This window comes from Helianthus annuus, chromosome 16, assembly GCF_002127325.2.
Source record: "Helianthus annuus cultivar XRQ/B chromosome 16, HanXRQr2.0-SUNRISE, whole genome shotgun sequence".
Classification (NCBI taxonomy): domain Eukaryota; kingdom Viridiplantae; phylum Streptophyta; class Magnoliopsida; order Asterales; family Asteraceae; genus Helianthus; species Helianthus annuus.
Window position 1 is genome coordinate 176,710,550 of NC_035448.2, and position 9,872 is coordinate 176,720,421.

A 9,872-nucleotide genomic window follows, 5' to 3' on the forward strand; every position below is an offset into this window, starting at 1 on the left:
ATGTGAGAGAAAGGAGGTGTAAAAAGTAATTAGGGGGGGGGGGGGGTTGTAGAAAGATCATTACTATAAAAATAACCTGTTTAACATTATTTTTCAACCTTAATGAATAACACCATACCCAACCAAATTTTGAAACCTCATGCATATATTTTTTTAATATCATTTAATTTAATTCCTTTTTTTTCTAAAATTTTGCACTTAATTAAAAAAAAACACATAATACACAGTTGTGTTTATTTATTTATTTTGGTAGACATCCCGTATAAACTTTATTGAAATCAGAGTTGTATTTCAACTTAAGTATTTTTTTGATATCGTAAACTATATGAAGTCTAATATTTTTGGTATACTAAGTACCGATAGTGTAACTGAACCGATACAAATAATCATCATCAGTACTGTTACCGGTATCAATATTTATTTTATTTTGTTTTTTCGATCGACATATAACAGGTGTCAATATTATTTTAAGCATATCACGAGTTTAACTTCTTTTGTTAAATGATGAAACAATTTTGTATGATTAAAAATGGATAAATGTTTTTTTTTATTTTGCAATAAGTAATACATATATTTTTACCTTATAACGTGTAGTATAATTTTCACTAGTTTATTTCAAAAATCAATAACATTAACAATACTAAAATATTTTGTACATGATGATGATTATATTAAATTTTTACTTATTTTGTTAATATTTTAAACAAAAAATCATTAAATACTAAAGAATAGATGACCCTTGGGGCAACATCAAACACCCCCACTAGATGTTTCGATACTTTTTTATTAAGGAAAATATATTTTGAAAATCATTATTTTAATAAATAAGGTGGGTGAGGCGTTTGATTGTATGGAGTAAGGTGAAAGGCACGTGGGTGTGAAACGTGTGATGATTCAGGTAATAGGCACGTGATAAGAACGTGAATGCCGTGTGTGGTTGAAAGGACAACGTGAAAAAGGCAATCACATGAAACGCGCATTTACATTGTATTCTTTTTTATTTTTATTTTTTATTTTAAATCATTAACATGTGTCCTCTCACCCACCTCTTTTCTTTATTTTTTTTTTACACTAATTTCATAATCATAATTAAATTGTTCATTACTTCATTGCTTATTTCTAACTAGTGATTAAACCCTATGTTGCGGGGCGTAAGTTGTAAAACCTTGCTAAGTAAGCATACAACAATTAAAACTGAAAAAATTGTAAAACAAAACCTTGAATTTATACTATCATGTATGCCGTGAACTGACATAAAACATAAATAAACTCGAGTTTATAGCAAGAAAACTTTAACCTAAATAAAAAAAAAACTTGAAAGGAAAAAAGATAGAAACCTAAGGGACTGGAAAAAAAAAGCACTACAACACAAACAAAACAAAAAACCACCTTCACTTCAATAGCCATTCTGATTCCATGTGTTGTAAAATTAAAAAGATGGTATATTGGTAATTAACTCTCAAATGATGGTTTTTTATACTGTAGCTAAGAAGCTACTTAATTTGTTATATATTCTTTTATTGGTCAACGAATCCTTTAAACGGGCTATTGGCGAAATTACCACATCAGGATACACTCATCTTCGAACTGGGGAAAACCCTCACCTAGGGCCGAAGCCTGTGAACACTCGCCCGAAGGCTCGTGGACAGTGCGGTGAGGTAAAACCCGCTTAGTTCAAGGATCGAACTAGCGATTTCCGCCTACCTGTCTAGTCTCCCATCATCATCAGGTGTCGTCGAAAATAACGGGGAGGGTAGGAATCGAACTTGGGTTTCTTAGAACACTAAATCTCTCTCATACCACTCCACCACCACCTCATTGCCTACTTAATTTGTTATATATAATAGGAGCATTTAAATTAATTAAAAAATGTAAACACGCTTTTTAAATGTTCATACACTAAACTAAATATATGATTTTTTAAATATTTATACGTTAAATATAAATATAATATAGATCATGTCTCAATCATTTTGGGTCCATTTACAAGGTTTTAATAAGAAGATGATAATAACACGGAAATATTATACTTATAAACATATCTAGTGATTCTATAAGTTAATCAATCTATGATATAAGTCTATGTACATCAATTTAAATGGTTACGATGAAAAATATTAACTTTAAAATGATTGTGAATATTTGCATACTAAATTTAATGTTAACATCGGAACAGATCTGGAAAGCCACAAACCAAATCAGTTGCCGACCTATAGTTTACATGTATGGTAATTTAAGGGTTATGTTTTCACGGTTTAAACTGACTTTTATAAATATCTTTTAAATCATTAGTTCGTATAAAAAATTTAAATGATAAAAGATCAAACAATCGGTTCATCTTAGATGATCAGTTTTAAGTTTCAAACCAAATCGTTAAATGGTAAAAACCGAATGGTGTGGATCTAAAATGGTTGACTTGCTTCGATTAGATGATTTTGTCTGTTTCAAAGGTTTTTAAATACCCAAACATAAAATTACAAGATTAACCCAACCATCAATAAATACCCAAGTACCATCACTACTGATTTAGTGATGACCACGGGTATTTAAGTTTCACTATAATGGGTTTGGGTAAGTTTTTCCCTCCATGTCTCAAGTTTGATACTGGGTGAAAGTGGTTTCTCATTTAGGGGTTTAAATTGAGGATCTATTATGCGAGGGAGCTCTTTAGCGCAAACCCGATTAAGACATATGCTAAATCTACCGACATTCACGAATAATTCACACCTTTCAAAAAAAAAAAAAAATCAATCGATAGCTACACCTTGTAACAACATAATTACAAAACATATACCTACAATATTTCTATAAACAAACAAACATGTTTCTTACCCAACCCAATTTTTATCACCTAATTTTCCATGAATATTTATCCAAACATTTATCTTTCCAGTCTTAAATCTTCGGTAGGTGTGTATATAGGATCATTTGAGAATCAATTATGCAATTGAGAATCATGAAATTAATCTGGGTAATGTATTTTGTTGACCTTTATTTTAATTTAAAAGGGTATTACAGAAAGATTAAAAAAATTATTCCATATATAAATAAGTAACTTTTTCATGTATAAACACTTGTAACTTGTGATTTGGAGATTTCTCAAAAAAAAAAAAAAAAAAACTTGATTTTTTTGTTTTAACCCAAAGGTTTATGCCTTTTTCAATTTTAACCCTACAAAATTTGTTTTTTTAACATTAACTCAAAACTTTTCATTATTTACAATTTAACTTCACAACTTTTGTCAATTATATTTTTTCGTCTTTGGTTTAACGTTTTTTACGTTTCGTTACGTATAGTTCTAAATTTTTCGAGTTAATATGACGCAACGTGTGAGTGTGGTTCAACTTTTTTAAGTTTTGTTTCAAATTTTGCAAGTTAACACGGCGTAATGTGCATGTGTGGTTCAACGTTTTTACCTCTATTTTTTCATGTTTGACAGGTTCGTCGCAAACACGCAGATCCTAGGTCGAGTTAGTGTTGGTGGTCGATCACGGTTGTGTGACATTAGTACTATTTGACAACGTTTTACGCCCCGCCGTAACGCGGGGGTGTGCTTTGGGGGTTTTCCAAAGAAAAATGGTTATGTATATGGTTGTCGTAACCTTGGCTTTAGGGGTTTTAAAAAAAATTTGATTTTTTTACTTTTCACCAAAAAGTATTTTATAAATTACTTTTAACCCAAAACTATTTGTTTTTTTACTTTTAACCCAAAGCTTTCTATCTTTTGCAATCTATCCTCACAACTTTTTTTACTTTCAACTTTGATCCTTTATAATTTTCATTTTCCGCAAATTTTCCGCTTTATGCTTGGTTCTAAATTTTGTGACTTAACACATCGCAACGTGCGTCTTTGGTTTAAAGTTTTTACGTTTCGTTCTAAATTTTGCGAGTTACCACGACGCAACGTGCGTGTATGGGTGAACGTTTTTACATCGTCTATTTTTTTCCCGTTGGACAGGTTTAACATAACGTGCGGGTCCTAGGTCGACTTAGTTATAACTAAAGAATCCCCGCTGCATTGCGGCGGGTCTCAATTCTAGTTAATTATTAAATTATTGTTGACTTTTAAATCAACCACTCTGCATTTTTTAAATGTACATAATTTTTTTCGTACGTTAAAATAAAAAAAAAAACTAGTAGAATTACCCCGTGTATTGCGATACTGATATATGTACTTTACATTGATCAAACTCAGAAAACGAATATTCGTAACGGTTCTGATAGCACCTATATTAGTACCAATGTTGTTTGATCGTAATCGGCTCGGTTTGTAGCGGCACGGGTACTTTAACGGCACTCACTATAAATTAAGATTAAAAATACACTATATTTTGATTGTTTAGCGGAAACGACGATACCAGATACAAGTACCGTATCGGTGTTGTAACAAAAATAACCAAGATTGGAACCAAATTCTCACTACATCACGTTGCCAATCTCACTAGTTTGAATTTAAATTATAGCAATAATTTAATTATACCAAAAACTACTTGTTTGACCCTATTTGTGTGAAGTGAAAGAAGAATTAGAATTTGGTACATTATCACGTGTTTTGCGTTCATCGCAGCATCGGTATCATAACTGTGATCCATATAATTAATGTAATTCACGTCTTTTACTACCGCATAGTTAATAAGTTGTACTTCCAGCATTAAAATGATCACGAGTAACATTAAGCTGTCAAGAAAAATTTCAAGCTATTTAATTTCACAGCGGTGCGCCTATTATCGTTTTCGTGGTATATGAAACTGTTCGGCATGAATCAACGAGGTACAATAACAAACATTAAAACACTGGGTCCCTATGTTGTAGTCCCATATATTATATGGGTTGAACTAGAGGTGCATAAATCGGGTTCTTTTAATACTCGGTTTTGGGTATAGAACCGAGTCCGGGTATGATCTGGAAAATTGGGTATTGAGAGAAACCAGGTAGAGTTAAGGTACGGATATGAAGGAGAAAAACGATACCTATGTACCCGGGTAGGATATGATCGTGTTCAGGTATAACTGGGTATTAGAACCGGGTATTAATATCCTGTTTTAGAAAAAAAAATTAATAATTTTATACAAAAGTATTAAAAAATAAATTTGGTTTGCAATTTGTAAAAATAATTAAGATGAATTACAACAACACAAATTCACTCAAGTACAAATTATTTGTGTTATAATATGCATTTTTAAGAAATTTAAATATAAAAATTGTAAAGTAAACATACAAATATACTTTAAAGTTGGGTATTCTATGAGTATTAAAGAAAGCCGGTATCGGATATATGGTATAATCGGGTTTGGCTATAGGCTATAACCGGTTCCGGTATTTTCGGATATAAATCGGGTATGGTTTCAAATGTGGGTATTGAGCTCGAAATGCATATCTTATTCATATCCTACGGGTAGGATCGGGTTCGGTTATGAGTGGATAATACCCGAATACAAAATTAACGGATTACGTTTTTTTTGTTGGGTCAGGTTCCGGGTACGAAATTTTGTTACACCTCTAGGTTGAAAATGAAAGTTGTTTGTTTGCAGAATAATAAGACAAAAAAAATGTATCTGATACACATCTCACAAATTTGCAATATCTTGTTCATAGTAATAAATACTCAATCTACTTCTTAGGTGTTTAACAACTTTCATCACAATCATCAATCCTTTAAGAAATTTCTTAATTAATAAAAAAATTACATTGTTAACTAATGTAGTAATGAAAATCAACAATACAAAAATTATGTCAACGCAGATATATAATTAGTATATGATATCAATGTAAAAATCCTATCAATTCATCAAATGGAATAAAATGCAATCAAATTACAATTACATTATTAACTAATGTAGTAATGAAAATCAGCGATACAAAAATTATGTCAATGCAGATATATAATTAGTATATGATATCAATGTAGAAGTCCTATCAATTCATCAAATGGAATAAAATTCAATCAAATTACAATTAGATTGTTAACTAATGTAGTAATGAAAATCAGCGCTGTGAGATTAAATATATTATTAATGTAATATTTAATCTTGTAGTCTTTATAATCATTTATATTATATTAGATCAAAATATATTAATAACCTATTAATAATTAGTTGGTAATTGTTGATGGACCATATTACCCTTATTAACTAATTAGGTTTCCTCTTGGGTGTATAAATAAGGGGATTATTAGAGAGTTTAAGGGTTACACAAATTACACAATCACTAACCCTCATAACATCAATTTTCGTCTCTCTCCCCATAAGCGAAATCAACCCTACTTTCGGTTCTTCACCATCATCACTTTACACCCTAAGGAGGAACCAGATCATCCTGACAATCATGTCGAACTCTATGGCTGCATCTCTGACTGGATTCTCTACCGGCCTGTCTGCTGTAACAGGTATGTTATTCATGTTTTCCTTTATGTTTAAACAGAACTGATCCAACATGTGGTATCAGAGCATATGTTGATTAATCAGTTCTGGTTTTGTATCCATTATTCTGGGATCAAAAAATCTGGAAAACGGAAGTTTTTTAAAGCCATATAAATCACGGCTGTTTTCGGTTTTCTATGAGCCGAAATCAGTATTTTAAGAAAAGGGTGGTTAAATCATGTCACCCGAAACCATAAATGGGATAATAATATCCGAAATTTGTTAACTGAAATCATAAAATTTAGATTTCGGATCCCAGATTATGTTTTTATTTTTTAGGGTTCATCATAATGTTCTAAGAAAACTCGAAAATTCCCTAACTTTTGGAATGTAATTTAGATTAGTGGGTGTTTTTACTGTTTTGATCTTAATTTTATCTAATAAAGTTTTCGAAAACTGTTAAAGAGATAATCAGTTATTATTTACGAAATCTTTTGATAATTTAGATCAGCAATAAAACAGGAAACACTATCCCACAATCCCTAAAATTTCGAGTTTTCAGTTATCATCACAAAAACAGCTGTTAACAGGGATTCGAGATCATCAGACTGCGAATCGAGACCATCAGATCTCGACTCGAGACCACAAGGTCTCGACTCAAAATCATAAAGGCTCTCAAATCTGTACTACTCGAGACCAAGGTTGCTACTCGAGACCAAGGTTGCTACTCGAGACCATAAGGTCATAACTCGAGACTAAGGTTGCGACTCGAGACCATAAGGCTACAACTCGAGACTAAGGTTGCGACTCGAGACCTCATAACTAACTCGAGATCTCAAAACTCAGTCGAAACCTAACTCGAGATCATGACTCGAGACCTCACTCGAGATCTCAAAACTTAGGCTGTTTAAATACTTGGTTTTGTTAACACTTAATTAATTAATCAGAATCAGATAATTTTTGCAAAACCAAAATAGCTTTACTTGAATGAGCTTCTGATGTATTAATTCTGGCCAAAGCTGATTTGATACATCTATTTATTGTTCAAGTATTATGAAAGCTATGTTGAGTATGCATTACAAACGTGAAATGTCTTAATTCTGGCCAAAGCTGATTTAATTCATTTATGTTTAGCATGCTTGACAAGTGCATAACTAAAGTGATTGTCTCATTTCTGGCCAAAGCTGATTTGTCACGATTACTTTGCACACATACTTAAATGATTACACTTCTGGCCAAAGCTGATTTGTCTTCGTTTAAGTAGAATTTTTAACTAAGTCTATTATTTTTGATGTTAGTAATAGACATTATCACAGCTTCATAATTAAAATGGTCATTATTTATGCCTGCCTTAGTATCACAAGCCCATTAGATCACATTAGGACTTTTTTCTTAGTATCATAACTTGCTCATCTTATTTCCACTATCAGCACCAAATTGCGGGATTCCACCTTTGACTGGTGATAACTTTGCTGCATGGAAGGATGCTCTCATGCTTACACTTGGGCTGCTGGACTTTGATTATGCCCTAGGAGAGAATAAGCCAGCGGACCTTACCGCCACCAGTACTGCTGCTGAGCAGATAGTCCATGATAAATGGACTAGGTGTAACCGCATGTCTCTCATGTTCATGAAGCAGTCCATTCATAACTCAATCAGAGGAGCCATTCCTGATTCTGAAGATGCTAAAACCTATTTGGCTTCTGTGGAGGATCAATTCAAGGGAACATCAAAAGCACACGCCAGTACTCTTATCCTCAAGCTGGTGACAACTAAGTATGATGGGAGGAGTGGCATTCGCGAACACATCATGATGATGCATGACATGGCCAATAAGCTGAAGGGCCTTGAGATGGAAATCAGTGATGGTTTTCTTGTTCACTTCATCATCACTTCGCTTCCTTCGTCCTATGAAGCTTTCAAGATCAATTACAACACTCAGTAGGACAAATGGACGATGAGTGAGCTGATCGATATGTGCGTGCAGGAGGAAGAGCGTATGAAGATGGATCGCACTACTGATGTTGCTAACTTCACCACCTCCAGCTCAAAGAAGAGGAAGAACTCTTATCAAAGAAAGGATGCTTCTAAGGTTCAAAAGCCAAATCCAAATTCTAATACAAGTGCACCTTCCAGCTCTAAGAGCTCCTTAGGCAAACCCTATTGCAAGTTCTGTAAGAAAACAGGACATAAGCAAAAGGAATGCCCTGACTTCAAGGAGTGGCTGGCTAAGAAAGGTAACGATTTTTTCATGATACTTGAGTCCTTTAATTTAAATGTTCCTGCTAATTCTTGGTGGTTTGATTCTGGTTCTATGGTTCATGTTACCAATTCACTTCAGGGATTCCTTACAATCCGGAAGCTGGGAAGAAACCAAAGAACACTTAAAGTTGGGGATGATCGGGAATTAGAAGTGAAGGCCATAGGAACATTACAATTATTTTTGAAAACTGGTTTATGTATTAAACTTTATGATACCTTATATGTTCCTGAGGTAACTCGGAACCTTGTATCAGGACCAAAGTTAGACATGGACGGTTTTGTCGTTTCTCATGGTCATCGCAAACTCTCTATTCTCTATGATTCCGTTGTTTATGGTACTGGCATTCTGGATGGTGGTCTCTATAGATTAGAACTAGATGATAATTTTTCCAAATCTTTGTTGTCATATAATATAAATGAATCACTCACAAAGATGGAAAAGAAACAAATTCGAGACTTAGAGACTTCATCTATGTTGTGGCATCAACGTTTAGGCCACATCTCAAGAGAACGATTAAATCGTCTCGTAAAGGATGAAGTCTTACCTCCTCTCGATTTCACTGATTTTGGAACATGTGTCAAATGTCTTAAAGGCAAAATGACATCAGCGAATAAGAAAGGTGCCACTAGGAGCTCTAATTTATTAGAACTCATTCACACTGACATTAGTGGTCCCTATCAAATCGCTGGCATCACAGGACATACTTCATTTTTCACTTTCATTGATGATTATTCTCGTTACATGTACTTGTATCTTATAAAGGAAAAGTCTGAATCTCTTACAACCTTTAAAGATTATAAAGCTGAAGTTGAAAAGCAATTAGATCGTCAGATTAAAGTTGTGAGATCAGATAGAGGCGGTGAATATTATGGAAGACATACTGATGTGGGTGAAGCTCCTGGTCCATTTTATGAGTTTTGTAAGGGCCAGGGGATTGTGAACCAATACACCATGCCTGGTACACCTCAGCAGAATGGTGTCGCTGAACGAAGAAATCGTACCCTTATGAACATGGTGTGCAGTATGTTAGCCAACACCAATTTACCATTATTCCTCTGGACTGAAGCGTTAAAAGCAGCTGTTCATATACTCAATAGAGTTCCTTCTAAGTCTGTCCCTAAAACTCCTTATAAACTTTGGACAGGAAGGAAACCGAGTCTTAAATATATGAAAGTATGGGGCTGCATTGCTGAAGCAAAACTCTATAATCCTTTCCTAAGGAAACTTGACCCTAAAACAGTTACCTGCTT